Source organism: Molossus molossus, unplaced genomic scaffold (genome assembly GCF_014108415.1).
Source record: "Molossus molossus isolate mMolMol1 unplaced genomic scaffold, mMolMol1.p scaffold_m16_p_5, whole genome shotgun sequence".
In the NCBI taxonomy this organism is placed as follows: domain Eukaryota; kingdom Metazoa; phylum Chordata; class Mammalia; order Chiroptera; family Molossidae; genus Molossus; species Molossus molossus.
The window spans coordinates 51,747,644-51,769,629 of record NW_023425388.1 but is presented as its reverse complement, the minus strand read 5'-3'; positions in this window follow the sequence as shown (position 1 = coordinate 51,769,629).

Sequence of the window (21,986 nt, the reverse complement as noted above, 5' to 3'; positions counted from 1 at the left end):
CAGCTGAGAGCCTTATGGGGTTTCCTTTGTAGGTAACCTGTTGCTTCTCTCTTGCTGCTTTTAGGATTCTCTCTTTGTCTTTAATTTTTGGCATTTTAATTACTATGTGTCTTGGTGTGGGCCTGTTTGGGTTCTTCTTACTTGGGGCTCTCTGTGCTTCTTGAACTTGAATGCCTTCTTCCTTCACCAAATCAGGGAAGTTTTCTGTCATTATTTCTTCGAATATATTCTCTAACCCTTGCTCATTTTCTTCTTCTTTGGGGACTCCTATGATGTGAATGTTATTACGTTTCCAGTTGTCCCACAGTTCTCTTAAGCTGTCTTCCTGTTTTTTAATTTTTTTTTTCCTTTTGGTTTTCTGATTGGTTGATTTTTTCTACCCTGTCTTCTAATTCACTGATCTGATTCTCAGCTTCCTCTACTCTGCTTTTTAGACCTTCCAATGTGTTCTTTATTTCTGATATATCATTCTTGATCTCTTCTTGGTGGTTTTTAATTTCCAATTTGTTTATTTTCAGCATCTCTATGTCCTTACTCATTCTGTTGAGGTTGCTCAAGATTATCACTCTGAATTCTAGCTCTGTTAACTTGCCTAACTGCTCCACATTGATCTCATCTTCGGTGGAGGTCTCTTGTTCTTTCATTTGGCTTCTGTTTCTGTGTTTCACCATTTTGGCTATCACAGTGGGCTTTGGAGCCTGCCAAGTTTTCCCTGTGGATATTGGAGTTCTGCTGTTTGTGGCTCCCTCTCCTTGGTTTAGATGAGCGAAGGAGGACCCACATTAAACATCACTGTCAAGTCTTACTTTCCTGGTTAGAGTTGCTAACCCAGGAATGGTACTGTTATCCTCTAGCTTTTTGGCTGGAGGCTAGCAGTCGAGGTTACTTGAAGAGTTTTGGGTTGTCAGTTGATTGAAAAACTCCCTCAGGTGCTCAGCATAAGGGGATTTCCCGAGGGTGGGGCAGATGCTGGTTGTTAATGGGCCTCAATTTGCATTTCAATGGCTTTCAGGGTGAAGTTGAATCTCTGAGGGAGGGGTTGTTGCCTCTCCCCAGAACCCTGGGAAGGAGCAAGATGGCCACCGTCCTGCGTGGCTGCAACTCAGCAAAAGCTCTGAGTGCCCTCCAAATCCTGAGTGTCTCCACACAGTTTCAGTTCAGTCTGCCCTGTCTCTGCAGGAGCCCAAGGTGTGTGGCTACAGCTATTTTAGCCTCTGTCCCGGCTCTGTGCTGTGGAGCCACTTGGGATTTTAACCCGAGGACGCTGCTCACAGCTAAAGCCACTGCTGTCTGTGGGCTCCCAGCCGCCCTCTCACGCCTTCACAATCCTACCAGGATCGAGTCAGGGTCCCTGGTTATATGGTCCTCACAAGTTGCTTTTCTGTTGCTTTTTCCCGTCAACTTGTCTGTGTTATGGTTGTAATTCCAGTTTGGTCCTGGGAGACGGTCTATGTAGCTTCTATTCACCTTGCCACCATTTTGGAAAAGTCGAAAAATTATTTTTTATACATACATCAAGAGGTTGCGGGGATTCTCAAAACAGCCCTAGTCTCTTATGAAATGTATTAATGGGAGAGTCCTTAATACTCCTTTCCCAGAACTTTTGAAAGTGGTTCTACCACATTCTCTAATTCCTGCTATAAGGTGTTGTGAGCCTCAAATGAGATCATGTGTGTAGAACAGTGAGAACTGTGTCAGGCACATAAGTGCTCAATGGAGTTGAGTTGCACTGCTGTCCTGCTGATGCTGTTAAGGTTGCTCTTTGCCCCCATAGGTTTGTCTCTGCTGGATGCCAGGCATGTCACTCACTCTGTAGTGTCCCAGCCTTGTGGCAGCCCTTTGACCCCTTCCTCAGCCTTTCTTCCAGCTCCTGGCTTTCAGTTAACACCCAGCAAGGGAGTCCCTTCCTTGGTGACTGTGACTGAGTGCCATGGGCTTCAGGTTGCTCAGTGGTATCCTCACACTTGAGCCCTTACTCTCTCACAGAAGCTTCTCAGGTCCCTAGAATCGGCTTCTTCACCAGCCCCTCTCAGTCTCGAGGTAGAGAGAGAGGGCTTCATCTCAAACACATTCAGTAGCCATGTTAGTGTTTGTTTTATTTTTTAAAGTATATTTTCAGCAATGTTTCGCTTTCATGAACTCTGGACTAGGGTGTCCTAGAAATACGGTGTTACTGGTGGCAGGAGCCACTGTCCCGGGACCAGATGTTTCTATAACTGCCCATCACAATATCTTAGGAGACTAAAGGCAGAAGTGGAATCATTCCTCTCCTTCACCCCTCCATTTAACAATGGTGAAGAAGGCCCTTTTCCCATAAGTCTTAAGATCTGGGTTTTGCCTACCCACTTGCTGGGTGACCTGGCAACACCCTATTCCTCTTCAGACCCCCATTCTCCCATCTGTACAGGCCCTCTCAGTTCTCAGGTCCTAGGACCTGCTTGAGTCCTTTTGAAATGCATTTCAATGATTCCTAGACAGAAGAAATTGAAGAAATTCTTTATTTCTGAATTACTTTGGTCTTGGACAACACAAGGTGGTGGCTTATGAGCTGAAGGTTTTGGCCCTCCTTAAGTGGAGTCTTTATTATCTAGGAAAGAGCCTCATGCCTTCAACATTAAGGACAAGAAATGGAATGGATGCCAGGCATGTCACTCACTCTGTAGTGTCCCAGCCTTGTGGCAGCCCTTTGACCCCTTCCTCAGCCTTTCTTTCAATATCTGAGAGTACTTAGCTTTGTGTTTTCCTTCAGTCATGCGAGTGAACATGTCAGCTCTCATCTTCAAGGTACCACTTCTCAAATAATAACTTGGGGAATAATGATTCATGGCCACCTACCCACATCAGAATGTTGTCACTACACATTACTTAAAAGACACTCTAAAATAGCACTTCTCCTGGGGTAACTAAAGTGGAAAATGGCAGTAATCACAGGTGCACATACCTCTGTGAGCTGCATTAGCCATGGTCCCTTGGAGGCAGTAGGGGCTGCTTAGCTGATAGGGAAATCACAGGCATGTGGGCTCAAGTTCTGTGAGAAGCAATTACAGCCCAATACAGAGCACAGCTGTGGGAGGATGTTGACAGCTGTAATTGAAGAGCATGAGATGACAAGGCAGTGGAGTGAAAAGGAGAGAAAAGAGTGAAAGCCACAACAGCAGGATAGCGACGAAAGCCTGTTTGGTCATTTCTGTGTCCTGAGAAGGATACCATAAAAAATAGGGCCAAGACTGAATCCCGATCTTGCTATTTACTAATGGTACCATCTTCAGCAAATCACATACCCTCTCTTAGGCTTAGTTCCTTCTCCTATGGAAACTAGGGTGGTAATGCTTTGCAAAATTGTTGCAAGGAATCAATGAATTGCATATGTAAAAGCAGCTGGTGATAATACTTTGCAAGAAAATATATATTCTGAGTTTTTATTGTATGCCAGGAACTGCATTAGCAAGAGAGGAGATGCAGACAAAAATAAGACAGTTTCTGCCCGTCAAAGTAACAGAGACTACTGGATGAGACAGACACAGACACAACTGCTCAGGGTCAGAAAGTAAACCATCAGTTCCCTAAGAGAATCTAACTTATTTCAAAATATTTCCTTCAGTGTTTTAAAGATCTGTCTGATCACCTTTTTTTGTTGAAAAGCAAATTTATCTGCATAATTTATTCCTATTAAAAGCATCATAAGTGAATTACTTCTTTCAGAACAACTACCACAACCACAAGCCACTATATCTACGATGCCTTCCAAGATTCTGAGCATCTGGAGACATCCCTTTTAAAAATTTTAGTAATTAAACTAAATTGTCAAGTAAAGCCAATGTTGTAAATTGTATTATGTACAAGTGCTAGGCATTTAAAATGAGAATTGGTTCCAAGAAAATCCAAGATTTGCTTTGAGCACCCTGGCCACTTAAAGACCCTGATACTTACGGTAGAAGGTTCACTCTTCCAAACCAGTGTGGCCCTCAAATTCACTCTTCCAAACCAGTGTGGCCCTCAAATTCACTCTTCCAAACCAGTGTGGCCCTCAAATTTCCAGACAGAGACTGATTTTTTTTCTAAGATACTGATGCAGTTTATGGTGGCCTCAGCCAACTCCTTAACCTTCCGGTTTCCCCAAGGTTGTTCATGAGAACCAGTTTTCCCACGCCCTACTTTGTCACCCTGACCTTTCCCATGTGCCATTCTTTCCCGCTGTGAACTGCACTCATCTGCTAAAGGCGTCCCAGGCTGAATCCTCCTAGTTTATTAATTCATGTCTTCCCAAAAGCACTGGAGCATGATGAGGCTAAGACAGAAGTACCAAAGAAAGGTTGCCCCAAATATGAAGAAAAATAGATACCAACCACTGGGTCCCAGGAAAGAAGGTTGCTTGGAAGAGGTAGAATTTGAGCGGGGCTTTGAAAAAAAATGTTTTCATTTCAGAAAATGTGTATGACAAGGACTGAATGTTTTGCAGTAATTTCTCTGGACCCAGAGCTATAGGTGCAGTGAAGCCCTTCTCCCTAGTCTTTCCCATAAGAACGTTCTACTTCTGTTTTACTTCCCGAGGATGTCTGTGCGCTCCATCCCCCAGGGAGAGGGCTTTGGCTCTTTCTTTGCTTCTAAGGGAGAGCAGGGTGTCAAATAGGCATCCACCACAGGATGAGGGGAACCAGTGTCTGACCTACTACATCCATGCCTTCTCTTTCCCCACTCACCCCAAATTTATTCAATGTCTGAAAGTTCTCTGCTAGAGACATATTTTTTTGGATTTCAAAAGCCTTTCTGTATTCTGCAGAACACCTACCTAGTGTCCAAAAGATATTTAGGGAATAAATATATGGCTGGATACTTTATAAAAGAGTGCCCCTTAAACTTTAGTCAGCTATTACTTCACAGAGATTTATTCACAAATAATTGAAAATGACGTCATGCGGGAATAACAAACAAGGATAATTCATTTTGTGGAGTCGTTTACATTTTCCAAAAAACTTCCACATTTATTATTTTATGTGGCATGACAACCCTGTATATTTTAAATTTGGCTACATTAGAAACCACCCCAAAATTTAGTGACTTACAAAACACAATGATTTATTTTCACAGAGCAAGGTTCAGTGGGGTGGCTCTCCTGATCTTAGCTGGGTTTTCTCGTGGGTCTAGGGATGAAAGAAACGTAGGCTGCCTCAGCTGGGACAACGTGGCTCTGCTCCATCCTCTGGGGCCAGTGAGCAGCCTGGACATGATCTGCTCATGGTGAGGATGGAAGCTCATGAGAGCAAGTAGAAACACACAGGCATCTAGAGAGTTAAGCTCAGAACGGTCATGCTGTCACTTCTATATGATTTTATTGACCAAAACAAGTTATATGGCTGAACTCAGAGTCTTGGGGTGGGGAAGTATTCTCTTCTCCTTCTGTGGGAGGAATTACGAAGTCACATGGTAAATGACATGGTACGGGAACAGGTAAAAACTGGGAACCTTAGTGCAATTGTTACAAATCCTCTAAAGTAAAAGGACGAGTATTACTATCATTATGCTCATTCCATGTGTAGAGATCCTGAGTCTAAGAGAAGTGAAGTGATTTTTCCATGGGGTAGAGCTGGGTCTGGTGACACCAAGTGCCTTTCACTTCTGCTGCACCACAGATGGGTTGCCTGGGAACCCACATGCTAGAGTTAGATGTAGGGGACTCTACAAGACAAGTCTTTAAGAGACTGAGTCTGCCAATGGCCAGTGGCCAGACCATATATAAATATAGAACCCTGACCCATAACCTCGACAGCAACCAGCCTGGGAAGCCAAAGTACAGCCTCTGTAGCAATTGGACCCCAAATAGTCAGGACCTGGTCAATAACCTCCAGCTCCCCTAATTTTTTCACCCTCCATCCCAGCTTCCAACTTGGGACCAATCAGAGGAAGATAATTATGCTCTCCTAAAAAGTCATACAGGACTCCCCTCTTCTAGAGACCCTCTTTCTGCTTCACCACACCACAAACCTCTATTTAGGACATACTTTAAGCCCTCCTTTTTTTTCATTATAAAGCTTTCACACTCTCCTGCTTGCTTTTGAGTCTCTTGTCCCTTAATGAGACAAGCGCTGAATAAACAACCATTGCTTGTTCTCACTTGAGCAGTCTTTCTTTACTTCCACATCATGCTAACCAGAGACTGAGGCAAGACACATGTTGCGTCAGGAGGATGGAGATTCCCTGGCCCCAAAATAATCACTTTAGGTTCCCCCAACTTTTCTCCAACATTGGGCAAAATTCTTGATTCTGAAGAATGTGGTAGAAAGTATTTGAGTTCTTCAGTTGAATAATGCTATATTCTATATCCTTTCCTGCAATAAACCATAGAGTGTAAGTATTATCATTTTGGGTTCTATGAGTCTTAAACAATCAAATGCTGACTAAAGACAATCCAAAATCAATACCAATCCACATGGCCATCAACTAGTAAATGTATAAAAAATTAGTCCATCCATACGGTAGAGTACTTTTCAGCAATTAAAAGGAACAAACTACAGATACATGCTAAGCAACAGAAGTGAGCACAACAGTTGCATATCACATGCTTCCACTTACATGACATTTTATAAAAGGCAAACTTATAGAGGTAGAAAGCAGATCAGTGGTTGATGGATGTGAGAGTAGCAATTGGCCACAGGCTGGCATGACAGACCCTTTGAGGAAATGTTCCCTCATTTGGAACATTTAGAATGTTTGGAAATGTTCTGAAATGGATTGTGGTGATGGTCACACAACTATGTAAGTTTATTGGAAATCACTTAATTGTGAACTTATAATGGATGAAGTTAATATGTGTTTTATTCTTCAATAAAGCTGATTTAAAAGACAGTATTTTGAAAAACAAGTGTGCCTTGGAAGAGAATAAAAATATATCATGAATGAAAAAGAAATGTTGTCAGGCAAATTGCCAAGGACCCAATGTTTGGCATAATATTATTTGCTCAGCTCTGTGGCAGCTGGGTACTGAAAACTCTTTCCTTAAATATAACCTTACTATGACTGGGAGTGTGACCTTCTCAAGAGCCTCTTCTCGACTCATTGTCTCTTAGCTTTGTTGGCTTTTGGCACACAGAATGTCAATGCTGGTATCAGCAAGTCAAGTACCTGGGCTTTGGAGCCTGACAGAGTTGGTTCTGCCACTTATTAGTTGGGTCACATGGGGCATATAATTTGACTTCTCCAACCTTTAGTTCTCTTACACAAAACTTGGGATTAATAATTTACATCTCATGAGGCAGTTACGAGGACTATACAAGATTATTCCAAGTATCTATTGCTATATAACAAACTACCGCAAACCTAGTAGATAAAAACAACCATTTTATTATATCTCATGATTCTGTAGGTCAGAAATTCTGTAAGAGCTTATTTGAATGTTCTGCATCTGATCCACATGGTGTCAGTGGGGGCAACTGGGCTGGAACATCTACATCCCAGATGTCTTCTTCGCTCACATGTGTGGTGCCTCTATGACCCTGCTCTCTCTCCACCTGGCATCTCGTCTGCCAGGGTCTTTCCATGAGATCAGGGTTTCTCACAACTTCCTATGTGGTAGCTGGCTTCTAACAGACAGAAAACAGAAGCTTCCAGGCATATGGGCTGTATCTGAAATGGCACAGCATCACTTATATTCTGTGCTATTGGTCACAGCAGCCACAGGCACAAGTAGACTGCTCCTCTTAATGAGGGTGGGGTAAGAAGTTCACATTCCCCAGAGCATGTGGGTTGGAAGATACTATGTGGACATATTTGGAAAATATAATCAGAGTTAATGACCACATAATGCAGGGGTAGCCCTAAACTTCAACAGTGAGGGCCAGATAGTACATATTTAAACTTTGCAAACCACGTGATCTCTGTCATGATTACTCAACTCTGCTGATGTAGCACAAAGGTGGTCATAGATAATACCTAAATAAATAGTATCGTTGTCTTCCAAGTAAACTTTCCTTACAAAACAGGGGGCAGCCTAGATTTGGTCCATGGGCCATAGACTGTAGCTTCTGAATAATGTATGACAAATACTAAGTGCTCAGAAATAGTAGAAATTATTATTGTCACTGTTAAGAGCCTTCAGATAGGTACAAGGTGATACCTCATAGTCGTTTTAATTTGCATCTTTCTGATGATTAGTGACATTGAACATTTTTTCACATGTCTCTTGGCTATTTGTATGTCCTATTTGGAGAAGTGTCTCTTTAGGTCCTCTGCCCATTTTTTAATTGGGTTCTTTATCTTCCTTTTGTTGAGTTATATGAGTACTCTATATATTTTGAAGATTAACCCCTTATCTGATGTATTGTTGGCAATTATGCTCTCCCATATAGTGGATTCCCTTTCCATTTTAATGTTTGTTTCTTTTGATGTACAGCAGCTTTTTAATTTGATGTAGTCCCATTTATTAATTTTCTTCTGTTTCTCTTACCTTAGGTGTTGTATCAGTGAAAATTCTGCTGCGTGTGATGTCTGAAATTTTTTTGCCTACATTTTCTTCAGGAATTCACAAGTCACATTTAAGTCTTTTATCTATTTTGAGTGTATTCTTGTGTATGGTGTAGGTTGGTGGTCTAGCTTCATTTTTTGCATATAGCTGTCCAATTTTCCCTCCACCATTAACTAAAGGAGCTGTCTTGACTTCATTGTATGCTCTTCTACCTTTGTCAAATATTAATTGAGCATATTGCCTTGGGTCCATTTCTGGGTTCTCTGTTCTGTTCCACTGGTCTATATGCCTGTTCTTATGCTAGTACCAAGCTGTTTTGATTACAGTGGCTTTGTGGTATATCCTGATATTCAGTATTGTGATCCCTCCTGCTTTGTTCTTTTTTTTTCAAGATTGCTGTTGCTATTTAAGTTCTTTTTTGGTTCCATATAAACTTTTGGAGTATTTGTTTTAGTTCTGTGAAATATGTTGTTGGTATTTTAATGGGAATTGCATTGACTCTATAGATTGCTTTCTGTCATAAGGACATTTTAATGATGTTAAGTCTTCCAATCCATGAACAAGGTATATGCTTCTACTTTTTTATATCTTCCTCTATTTAAACCTTACACCTATCAGAATGGCTGCCATCAACAAATCATCAAACAACAAGTGCTGGAGAGGGTGTGGAGAAAAGGGGACCTTAGCACAATGCTGGTGGGAAAGCAGACTGGTGCAGCCACTAGGAAAACAATATGGTGTTTCCTCAAAAAAGTAAAAATTGATCTGCCATTTGACCCAGTGATCCCACTTCTAGGAATACATCCTAAGAAGGCTGAAACACCAATCAGAAAGAATATATGTACCCTTATGTTCATAGCTGCACTATTTATAATTACTAAGATCTGGAAACAGCCCAAGTATCCATCAATAGATGAGTAGATCAAAAAAGCTGTGGTACATATACATAGTGGAATACTATGCAGCTGTAAGAAAGAAAGATCTCTTATCCTTTGAGATGACATGGAGGAACCTGAGAGTATTATGCTAAGTAAATAAGCCAGTCAGAGAGAGAGAAATATCTCATGATCTCACTTATTTGTGGAATATAATGAACAAAATAAGCTGATGAACAATATAGGCTCAGAGACATAGAAGTAGGGTACAGACTGACAAACCTCAGAAGAGGGGGTGGGGAAGAAGGAAGAGATTAGCCAAAGAATGTATATGCATATATGCATAATCAATGGACACAGACAACAATGCCTGGGGGCTGGGGGGGGGCGGGATTGAGAGGAGGGTGTCAATAGGAGGAAAAGGAGAAACATCTGTAACAAAAATAAATTAATGATATTTAAAAAAAAAAAAAGAGCCTTCAGATATCACCAATTGACTCCTCACCTCTCCTTCTATTTACATATGTATCCTGACTTAGCCAACATTCACAGTTTGTTACCACTGGTCACCCCATTGTTCACTCTTTTTACTCAACTCCATAACTTGCTCCTGCACTCGGGTCCCAGTCAATACCAGCCTCTCCTTCCTGACTCACATCAGCCTCTCCCTCTCTCACTGCCAAAGAGCAGCCAGTTAGGTGGGACCTGCAGGCTATACATATGGTGGGATCCTCTTTAAGAAAAAGCATACAAAATTACGAGTGAAGTAAATATTTACTTAGAATGAAAAAAGAAATCACAACAAATAACAAATTTTAAAATGCTGACATACACCACTATGTCCAGAGAAATAACATAGCCTGACATCTCAGTAATACTTTTCTCTAAAATTTGTTCAAATGTTGTATTTGACTTTGTAATATCATTTACTAGAGAAAGAGTAGAAAAATAATATAGTTTTCTTCTGACATGGCTAATCAAGTTTTTGAAAAATTATTAATAGTTTAGGGAAGTTTTTTTCTACTCTACAACTCTTAGTAATGCCATGAAAATTTCAGAATAAAAGGAGGGCATCCATAATACTTTTAACAATAAAGATAAATTTTAAAAATATTTTTCAAAATTGTTGTCAAATGAAGAAAAATTTTTATCAAATTTCTTTGATAGATAAAGCAGGAAGTTTTCAGGGCACTTAAGATTTCTTTGTGTAGTGACTCATCTTAAATACTCTGAATCAAGCCACTTAATGAATTTGCTGTTGATGTTCTTATTGTAGTGTATATTATCAATTTCATATTCTTTCATTGATATTGTCATTTCATGTCAAATAGGCAGAATACTTTAAAATTTTCAAAGTGTTTACATGACTCACTTTACTTCATTAATTTGATTATCAAAAAATCCAAGAGGTTTTTTACTAATTTTATTGCAAAGTTCTCTCTTACTTCTTATGACTTACTTTGGTAATTTTTGTTTTTGTTACAATATCAGAAAACTACTATCAATTTACTTACTTGTCTTGATCATTTGTTAATTTTTTTTAAAGTCACTGAATTTTTATTATGAAAAAAATTTTTAATAAAAAGTTTTTTAAATGATACAATAAATAGCTATTAATTTTCTAAAATTTTATTCAGTTTTTAATAAATAATTTTTAAAGCATAAAACAAGGTATCCTTCATGTATGTTCAAATAAGTAGGTTCTCTTGATTTATTGAAATGTTTCAATGTCTTTCAAATGGCACTTAAAATGGTGTATTTAAATGTCACCAGCTTTCTGCATAAATTGTGTATTTCATTCATGTTCAGATATGTGAAATACATAAATGTTTCCCTACTCAACACAGATTAAATCTCCCACTTAAATGTCTCATAACTGGACCCAAAAACTCACAGCCTATCTGATGCCATCTGACACTAGCAAATTTGAGATGAAGGCATATCAATCGTGGGAAAAGATTATGACCGTAACTTAATGTGATTAAAATACCTTAATTTGAAATGTGTACAAGAACAAATACATACTTTGCTAATTTTTACTCCCATGCCCTGTTTTTTGGGGGGAGGAGACAGTGGGGGGACAGGTAGATTCTTTTTTAAGAGAGAGTAGAAAAGACAGGCAATATGGTACAGCAAAAACCGTGCCCTGGGGTAAGCCACCTTCTCTTCTAACCCAATTGTGAGACTCCCTGCAAATCTCCTTTTCTCTCTGAGCCTGGCCTCGTACTCCAGCTCAATAAGAATCCACCCTAACCCACCTGTGAGTGTCAGGACTGGAGAGGAATCTGGATACTCAAGACAATCAGGAGAAACGTTTGATTAAAATGATTCTTTTGAGTTTTCATTCTTTGTGATTATTTTTTCTCCAAACTTCATCCTTCTTCAAAACAAAGGATTAGAATATTTTTACCAAGCCTCCATTTTCTACATCATAATTATAATCCAAATATACCCTTTAGCTAGAAACATATTAGCCCAGATGCAAAATAAAAAAGAAACAAAACCAAAAATCCATACTTTTCTACACAATGACTCCAAAGAACCTTTTGCAGAAGACAATTGATTGCCACCAGCGCCCTCATTAATTTTCATGTCACCCACGCGAAGCTTTGGAAACAAATGAAGTTATTAATATTTGAAGACATAGGCAGTATTTCCTGGCCACCTCATTAAAAAGGCCCCTCTGCCCTGGCCCGTTTGGCTCAGCGGTTAGAGCGTCAGCGCACAGACCAAAGAGTTGCGGGTTCGATTCTGGTCAAGGGCACATCCCTCGGTTGCTGTTCGTCCCCAGCCCAGGTAAGGGTCATGCAAGAGGCAACCAGTTGATGTGTCTCTCTCAGGTCGATGTTTCTCTCTCTCTCCCCCTCTCCTCCTCCTCAGGTGAGGATTAAAAACAAAAAGGCCCCTCAGTCAACTAAAGACAAGTAGATCTGGACTCTAAGTCTATAATTAGAGCTGGGCTGATATAAAGCAAGAGACTGTGCACCATGAAGAAAAATTGAGGTTTGGAAACATCATAGGCATCAAACTGGTTTTCAAAATATATGTTTTTCACCCTGGCCAGTTTGGCTCAGCGGTTGAGTGTCAGCCTGTGGACCAGAGAGTCCTGGGTTCGGTTCCCGCTAGGGGCATGTACCAAAAAAAATTGTCTGTTTTTCAACCCCATGCAAATAGAGAGAAGTGTGAGGGAGCAGGCAATAAAATCTGGAACCCTAGACCTGAGTCTGAAGTGTGGCCCTGGATAGGCTCGATCGTTTCTACCTTTGCAAAGTAGAAGCAGCAACCCCTACCTCCAGAAAACAATATAAGGAAGACCAGGCTATAAAACTGTCTTTTAACTATAGAGAAATATGAGTGAGTATTGCTTTAAAAATGGCCACCTCTTTAGAAACCAAAGAAGAAAGCATCAATTTACCCAGCTTTTTGGTAATAAAGAGACATAAAAAATAAATAAATAAATAAGGAGAGTGTTTAAAAAAATAATGAGACAAGTTGCTCAGACTTCCTCGGCTATTCAAGGGTCATTGTTTAAGTCACTTCAACAGGAAACTCTTGAGCGGGTTCCTTCCTGTCCCTACCCATGTTTCCCCTGCTGAAAAGGAAAAAGCATCTCTGTGACCTTTAAAATTTCTTCAGCTCACATATTCCACAATTCCAAATATCTGACAAGGTCACGTGCTTCCTGTTGCACTTAACCTCTTCCATCATCTCTGGGAACTTCTTTATGAGCCAGGGTTGTGGTCTTTCTCAGCACAGACTGAAAATGGAAGACGGGTCCTCCCCTTGAGCCCCGCTATGTGACAGCCCTGCATGACCAAGCACCGAGGGAGGATCCGCACTCAGGAACCACGCTGACAGGGGATTTCATTAGAATGTTACCACAGCCTGTCAGTCAGAGAGGCGGCCCCCACGGGTGCTGTGCAGAGGGCGCAGGTGCTCCGGGATCCAGGGGTGCCCCACAGATTCCAAACGGCTCCCTGGTGTGTGGGCGCCTCTCCAGTGGTGGAGACGGGCTGCCAGCTGCAGCATCTCCAGGATTCCTGATGGCAGGTCCTGCAGCAACCCCGACACTATACCATAGACAGTCAGGGAGCACCAGGGAGGCTCCCTTATTGGCCAAGATGGTGCAAGGGGAGGTTCTTACACTGAGCATGAAGAAAAGCTGGCAAGATAATTGGATAAAAAAACTCTTCTTCCTATCCTTATAAGAACATAACATTATGTTTTCACTAGGCATAAGGAACTTACTCTTCTTAGAATTTTTAGTTTTATTTAGAGAACACAAGGAATGCAAAAACCTAAGAACCAGGGCGTTCATTCCCATCATGTTATCTTTTGAATGGCTAATAGCTGCCCCTGCACCACACTCATTCCTTATCTACCTGAATGCCATGTTAGACAGACATACAAAATGATTACCAAAAAGGGCAATCTTCGAGAGACACTGGCAAGTCTGATGGACTCTGGTAATGGAATTATTCCTAACTCTGCTGCCCACAAAGATCTGGCAAGAACAGAAGGATGGGTGTTTGTGCAGATGTTCTTCTCAGAGTTGATGAGCAGCTCAGAGTCACTTACTCGCCTTGGGCTCCCAAATCTCTTGGCAAATAGCAACTCCCTTACCTTCAGAGCTCTCCCAGAAGGAGGGGTATTTGTATTCACTCTCCCGAGGAGCCAAGAAATTAGAATTTTTCCTAAAGCCTAATCATCAGTGCCAGCTTTGCCAGCCCAGCTAAGGCTTCCTAGGTTCTACACAGGCATACCTTGTTTTAGTGTGCTTTGCTTTATTGTGTTCCATAATTGTTGCATTTTTTTTTTTTTTTTTTTTTGTAAATTGAAGGCAAGACCCTCCACCAGCAAAAAAGATTACGACTCGATTTATCGCAATACTGATTTATTGAGGTGTTCGGGAACTGAACCCGCAGTATCTCTGAGGTATGCCTGTACACAAGTTCTCACTCCCATTTAGGGAATAAACTCTTATAAAATCCTTGAATTTAAGAACTTGAAGGACTTTAACAGATCCCTATGCCAACCCAGTGTATTCATTTAAATCCCTTTAGTTAACACCTCTGCCCGGGTGTCATCTAGCCTCACTTGAATACTTCTAATGAAGATTCCAACAGCGAGTGTGCAGAAAAGGAGCCCAGAGAGACTGGGTTATGAGGACGGAGTGTGTGGGGGCGGTGATGGGGTGATTAAGGAATCCCGCTGCAGGGAAGAGGAGGGCACTGGGACCTCACCTTGGTTTGGGGAATGTGGAGACGAGGATCCAGTGTGGGATTCCTCTCGGGTCAGTGATTGCATAAGCAAGGTGCTAAGGGGAGTGGGGCAGATGGAACGGCTGAGCTGGAAGCGGGAATACACCACTTCCTTGAGCAGCCCTTTCTCCAGTTGACCGTCTGGCTATTGTGCATCTTGGTCTTTATGGATTATGTTGCAAGGACAAATATTTTGGGTTGGGCGTAATGAGACTTCCACTACTACCTACATCTGCTAGCAATTAACAGCATGATCTCGGACAAGTTCAAAAAATTATCTGAAATAGGTGAAAGAGATTATTGGGTGTTCTTTCAATGTGGACTCGACTTTGTATTTACTGGACTGTTTTACTTCACTATAAGGCAAAGGCTCGTTTGGAAAAATTTGTTTAGCAGAGATGCAAAGAATTTCTTCCCAGGGAAATTAATAGCTTCAAAGTTTACAGTGTACGATCCTATTACACATAAGCCAGTTTTTTAATAACTTATAACCCAGCAAGCCATTAAATTGCCTGTCTATACCTAGCTTCTCAAATGCTCTTTGGGCTGGTCTTAAATCTTACTGCTTTCCTCATCAATTAATGAGCTCAGTGAAACTTTGAATCTTGTTTATTTAATATCTGTATGAGAAACACGATTTTACTTTTTTGAAAATTAATCTTTAACAGGCAACTAACTCACTTCTGCCTCCAAGGATTTGGTTTCTTTATCTGTTAAAAGATACATTAGGATTAGCGGATCTCTAAGGGCTCAATCTAAGGTGTCTGAGCCACTACACCACCTGGGACCCTCTCTTCCATCTTCCCAGGGTCTCCAGAGAAATGGCCACTCTAACTCGTTGCAACAGAGGATCAATGCCTGACAGTACTGCTCCCTGCCACCCAGCCCCCGGAGAGGTGGTCAGATCACAGGAGAACACTGCTCTGCTCTGCCAGCAGCTCTCAGCATGTTTAGAAGTTCCCAGGAGCCAGACTACACTGCTTTGCCCAGTTTACTCCCATCCCCTGCCTCTCCTTTTCCCCAGACATCCCCTACTTGCCACTGTACACCTCAGAAATGTCTAGTTTCACATCCCCAGGCTTTTAGTTTAATCGGAGGGTAAGACATCCCCACTGGGCGCGCACCTCCTTGACATTCTTAAGTGGAAATTGGTGCCTTTGGGCCTCTGCTGAGTCAGCAGGGGTCAAATAGCTGCTCTCCTCACTCCCACTGCTCAAACTGGCCTCCGGCTCCGACATCTGCAGAATCTGCCCTCCCAGACCTCCAGAGGCGTCTCTCCCTCTGCCTTCTTGGCCTGAGGATGTTCAACCACCACACTCCCGCAGAAAGTGCCTTGGGTTCACCAGGGCTGAGGACGTGAAGGGTAGATGGAGGCAGAGAACATGAAAGGCAGGTCAAGAAAGGCCATCGGATGCATTTAGCATTTCTTGAAATCCATAGCTTTTGGCCCTGGACTATAATTAATGATCAACACATAGAAAAACTTTTCCATTTCAGGAAATGATGATTTTGTTAACAGGAACTTTTTTTTTTTTTTTTTTTTGCTGAGTCTTCTCAGGTCAGTTCTCTGTCTGAGAATCTGCTTAGTGCTTACAGTGTTTATAAAATAAATATGTTTCTGTTTCTGATCCCAGAACTTGGCTGCCTGGCCTGACTGATACTACAGTACTGGCTTGGTGAGGTGAGGCTGGACTTCTCTCCAGGCCTTTCTCGCTCAGTAAGATGCCAGTCTGCTACATCAGGGTTTAGGCTAATTCCCCAGCATGGAAAGAAGTCATCTTCCCAGGTTTCCAGCCATATCCTAGCCCTCACCACTCCTCAACTATACAGTTTGTGGGGGTTGGGGGTAGGTGAAGCTTGGGCTCAGCAAATCAAATAATATTTATTTGGTACTGAGTGGTTACACAAGGTTCATAGAAACAAAATCATCCAATGCTTGGATGTAGTTATCCTGGAAATGCAATTTGAATCAATCAACAATGAACCTATTTGACACCTTGAATGGGTCTTTCAAAAAAGGAAAACCTTTCTTTATATGAAAAAGAACTTGGGGATCCTCTACTCCAGGTGAAGACAAGTTTCTCCAAGAACTTTTGGGAGCAAGGGCATTTGTATGCCTGAGAAGAAAGGCCCACTCTAAATGATTACATACTTCTTTATAAAATCCTTGAGTCTTGGGGACACAGTTCTCCCCAGGTCCACCTCCTGGCCAAGGCCAAGAGGAGGGCCAGGGTGAACACTCCTGCTCTGCCCCAACCACCGCAGGGAGAGAGGAGATGCGGAGGGGGAGCAGGGAGGGATGTGGAGCCTGGCCATTCCCCTTTGTCCCTCCTCGGCACCTGCCTGTCTCAGTGAGCACAGGCTTTGACCTCCCCAGGGCCCAGCCCCTTAGCATGATAATGAGAGAAATTAGAGCCAATCTTAAAACCGAAAAGATACAGATGTGGTGATTTCCAGCACATCTTATTTAATTCACCAGTCTAACCCCCCAAAACACCCATAAAATCCTGGACGATGACATTGGACTATCTCAAACTCAATCGAGTAGAGATCTCCATTACTACCGCCATGCCAGAGTGCTGTTTTTGCTAGAGCAAAGGCACATTGCTTCAGGTATGTGGTATATGGAGATTGATCTGATGAATGTATTTTTTTTCATTCCTATCAAGGATAACCAGAAGTACTTTGTATTCACATAGAAGAGATAATAGCTTGCATTTACACTTTTGTCCCAGGGCCATGTTAACTCTCGTATCCTGTGTCATAATATAATCTACAGAATCTGAACCATCTGGACATTCTGCAGAGCATCACATTTGTCCACTCTATCAATGACATCATGTTAATCAGACCATATGAGTCAGAAATGGCAAGTGCATCAGAGACCTTGGTAAGACACATGCACTCCAGAGGGTGGAAAATAACCCATATATTGATCCCCTCCTGCATCCCTAAAGGTTTCACAGGTACATTAATTCAGAGCATGCCAGGGCATGCCAGGATAACACTTCCAAAGTAAAAGTCAGATTATTGCCCTTTGGCCCTTTCACCTGGTAGTCCACACTTTGATTCATTTACTAAGGGATAGAGAAAGCTGCTGATTTTGAAGGGGACCCAGAATAAGAAAGGGCTCTGCAGCAGGTGCACAATGCTGAGTAAGCAGCCCTGTCCTATGGCCATGTGCTCCAGCACACCCTTCGATATTAGAGCTATCTGTAGTGGGAAATAGTGCCATGTGGTGTTTATGGCAATCCCCAGTAGGAGAAACACAATTTATAACACCTGTGTTCCGATGCAAGGCCATGCCATCTGCATCAGAGAATTATATGCCATTCAAAACACAACTCCTACTTGGTGGTAGTGGAGGTCAAACTCCTGATCATGAGATATCAAAAGATGGTGGGGATAGCGATGCTCATCATGATCTAGGTTCTGAAAGGCCCATTAAGTGATAAGGTTGAGTGGGTCCAACACAATTCATCAGAATATGGAAGTGTTGTACCCAGATTGAGCACAGATCAAATCTAGAGAGTACAAGTGAGCTGATGGCCCAGCCCCATGTCAACCACCTCTGGTGCACCAACTAGCAAAGGAAGGAAAAGGCCAATCTTGGTTCCCCAGTGGTTTTTGTGGTGAAAGCTGAAAACCGACTGTAGCTACACTGCAATCTCAATCAGCGGTGGTATATACATTATACTCCTTCCTTTGTGATGGGGAGAGTAATTCATCTTCACTAGAATCAGCACATATTCTAGATACAGGCTTGCATTTCTTACCTGCAGGACTTCAGCCAGCATGAGTCGACAAGGGCTTATGGAGTATTTGATCCACAAACCCAGGATCCCACATGTTATGTATTAAATTGTGTCCCCTCAAAATTCATCTGTTCAAGTGTTGATCCCAGCAGCTCAGAATATGACCTTATTTGAAAATAGGCTTGTTGAAGATGTAATTAGTTAAGATGAGATCATACTGGAGGGGGGTGGGCTCCTAATCCAATATGTCTGGTATCCTTATAAAAAGGGGCAATTCGGAACACAGACATACACACATGAAGAATGATCTATGAAGGCAAAGGAGAATCAGGGTAGTGCTTCTACAACCAAAGAAACTTCAAAGATTGCCAGCAAACCACCAGATTCTCACAGCCCTAGCAAACTAAATACATCACATCAGATAAGTGACCAAATTTGTAGCAAAAGCGTTACAAACCATAGGATTTTCTGGTTTTATCAAATACAGCATCACCTGGAAGCTGCCAGCCTGAGAAATTCGTGCTACAGCCTCTTATAGATGCAGCTGTGGTACAGCTTGAAGATCTATCTTGAGAAATGAGTCACCACCCACCAGGATTTAGCATACATCCTGAATGAGCGACCACTGTATGTTGTGCGCCCACAGGTGGAATATATAGGTCTGGAAATCAAGAGGTGGAAGTAAGAGTGGAAATCAAGAGGTGAATGTAGGAGTGACCCTGTTTACCATCACTCATATTAAATCAGTTGCCATTCTTGGTGTCCCATAGCCACAATGCAAGGTTCTGCAGGTTCGGAGATCCTAGATGGATCTCAGTAAGGATCCTTCTAGGATCCATGACGGAGTTCAGTAAGAATCCCATGACCAGCAATGACTGGTCTTTTCAGACCTCTTTTGTCGAGAGATCAACAGGCAAGAAAAAGAGTCATTCTCCTGATTATCAAAGGGAAATAGGACTGCTGTTACACAGTGTGGGTAGGAAGAATATATTTGGCACCCAAGTGTTCTACTAGGACATCTCTTGGTCCAATTTTGACAGTGCATGGACAAATGTAGATGCCACAAACTGAGAAAAGCCTCATAACCAAGGGTTCAAAATCCTCAAGGCTGAAGGTCTGAATAACTGCATTAGCTAAGCCACCTAAACAACAGAGGTGCCAGGGTAAGAGGAATCAAGAATGGGTAGTATGCCCTGGCCGGTTTGGCTCAGCAGTTAGAGTGTTGACCTGCAGTCCAGAGAGACTCGGGTTCGGTTCCCGCTAAGGGCGTGTACCTCGGTTGCAGTTTGTCCCCAGCCCTGATTGGTTGTGCAGGTGGCAGCCACTCAGTGTGTCTTTCATGTCTATGTTTCTCTCTCTCCCTCCCACTCTATCTGAAAAAAAATGGAAAAATGTCCTCCGGTGAGGATTAAAAAAAAAAAAAGAATGGGTAGTAAAGGGAGATCATGAGTATCCAGCTGCCATCCCAAGACCAGATGCAGTGATGGGGGGTGAGGGGTTAGTTGCCCACTGAATTTCCCTCTTGCCTGTTTTTTCAGGAAAAAAATCCTGGAGAATCTTTTCCCAGATGCAGTGAACTTTTTATACAAAGCAAGTAGATTCAAGTGGTGCAAGATGTGGATTGCAGTGGAGGCCGGGGTGCGCTGCCCTGATCCCTCCTCAGGACTAGAGCGCTCACTTCCCCGGCTGGGGAGCACGCCTGCTGAAGGCCTGCAGCTGGGACGACTTGTCTCCAGCCAGAGGTAGGTGCCTCACCTGAGGTTGTCCCCGAGAATCATGTCCAATTATTTTTTTTATAAATTTTATACCTTCTTTTACCTTTCTGTAGTTTGACTTTTTAAAATACCTTTGTTTTATTTTCTTATCCTTAAATCATCTCTTTTTCTTCTGATTTCCTTTTTTCTCTTTTTTGCCTTCACACTAGAGGATTCGTCAAATATTTGATACTCCCTCAGCTATCCGTCCAAATGCAAATGTGAGACATTGAAAAGCTGACTGGAGCCCGGCTGGTGTGGCTCAGTGGTTCAGCATCGACCCATGCACCAAGAGGTCGCTGGTTCGATTCCTGGTCAGGGCACATGCCCAGGTTGTGGGCTCGATTCCCAGTACGGGCATGAAGGAGGCAGCCAATCGATGTTCTTTCTCATTGATGTTTCAATCTCTCTCTCCCTCTCTCTCTAAAAATTAATAAAGAAAAAAAAATAAAGCTGACTGTAGGCTCTGTGGGGCTATAGCATCTGAACAGATTGACTCTGGGGCTGTCAGAGGTGATCAGTCCATTGGAGGAATCTTCCTATGATCTCCCATTTCACTATATGTATTTTTTTTCATTCATTCTCCTGTACACTTGAGAGGTGGGTGGGTTGTATGTAAGGGTTCCTAGGTTTGGTAGTGGGCTAAGGGTGTCAACATGTAGAATTGATAATCTTTCTGATTTCTGGGTGCCATTCCTTGCCTTAGCTATGCCTGAGCCCAGAGTCCCACTGTGTCAATGCCTTCAGAGCGTAAACCCCCATTCTCCCTAAAGTGAGTTAAGAGTGGTTTTCAGGCTGCATAGAAATGGAGGAAATGGAGGGAAAAAGCTGGTTACCAAGATTTTCAGTCAGTCCTCCTACTTCAGCCATCCTAGGTGCCAGCTGCAGAGCTACTTGCTGCCTACGGTTTTTGAGCCCTTCTGAACTGAGCCACAGGAATTGCCTTGTGCCTTAGTTTCCCTTTGCCTAACTTCTCTTTCAGACCTCTACTCTGCTGAGTCACTTGCCTGTCACTAGTCCATCATTTTTCTCGCTTCCACCCATTCTCTTGTCACCCTGTATGTTGATGCCCCTTCCCCCCTTTATTTAGTGGGATTTCAAGAGAGATCAGAGTGAAAGACAGGTGTTTAATCCTCTATATTTAATTAGAAGAGGTTAACCTATTTTACAAATGGAGAAACTGAGGCCCAGGACAGGATAACCTATTTTACAAATGAAGAAACTGAGGCCCAGGACAGGATAATGACTTGTCCCAGGTCATACAGCTTAACTAGGCTTAAAGTAAGGTCTCTAGTCCCCAGGCCAATGTTCTTTGTAAAAAAAAAAAAACAAAACAAAAACAAAAAGGTGTAAAAACAGGAAGAATGTAGAAATTCAGTAGGGTGGTTTGGGGCAGAGGGGGCATTTAAAAAAAGAGAGTGCTGGTGACAGTGGCCTGAGAGAAAATGAAAATAGATGTCCGGAAAAAAGAAAGGAAATATTTTTATCCTTGGGTTTTCTGTCCTCTTACATTTCACTGTCTTCAAATTCCTTCAAGATATTTATTGTCTTAGGGACCCTCTCTGTGTTTACCACTATCCTATTTCAGACTCCCCACTATTTCTATGCTGTGCTCCGTTCTTTTCCAGCAATGCATAGTATCTTAAAAATGTGATTCTACTCAAACTGCCCATATCCTCAAATGCTTGCAATGACTTCCATTGCCCATGGGGTAAAGTCCAACTCCCTTCGTTATTTCAATAACCCTATTTATTGAACTGGTCAGGGAGAGGGGTTAAGAAGGAAACGTGGTGGGAAGGGATGGGAACAACTTGACAAAAGAAGGGACACTGAGTGTTGGTGACAGGGAGAACAGAGGTTGAAGAAGACTAAGGTGATGAGCT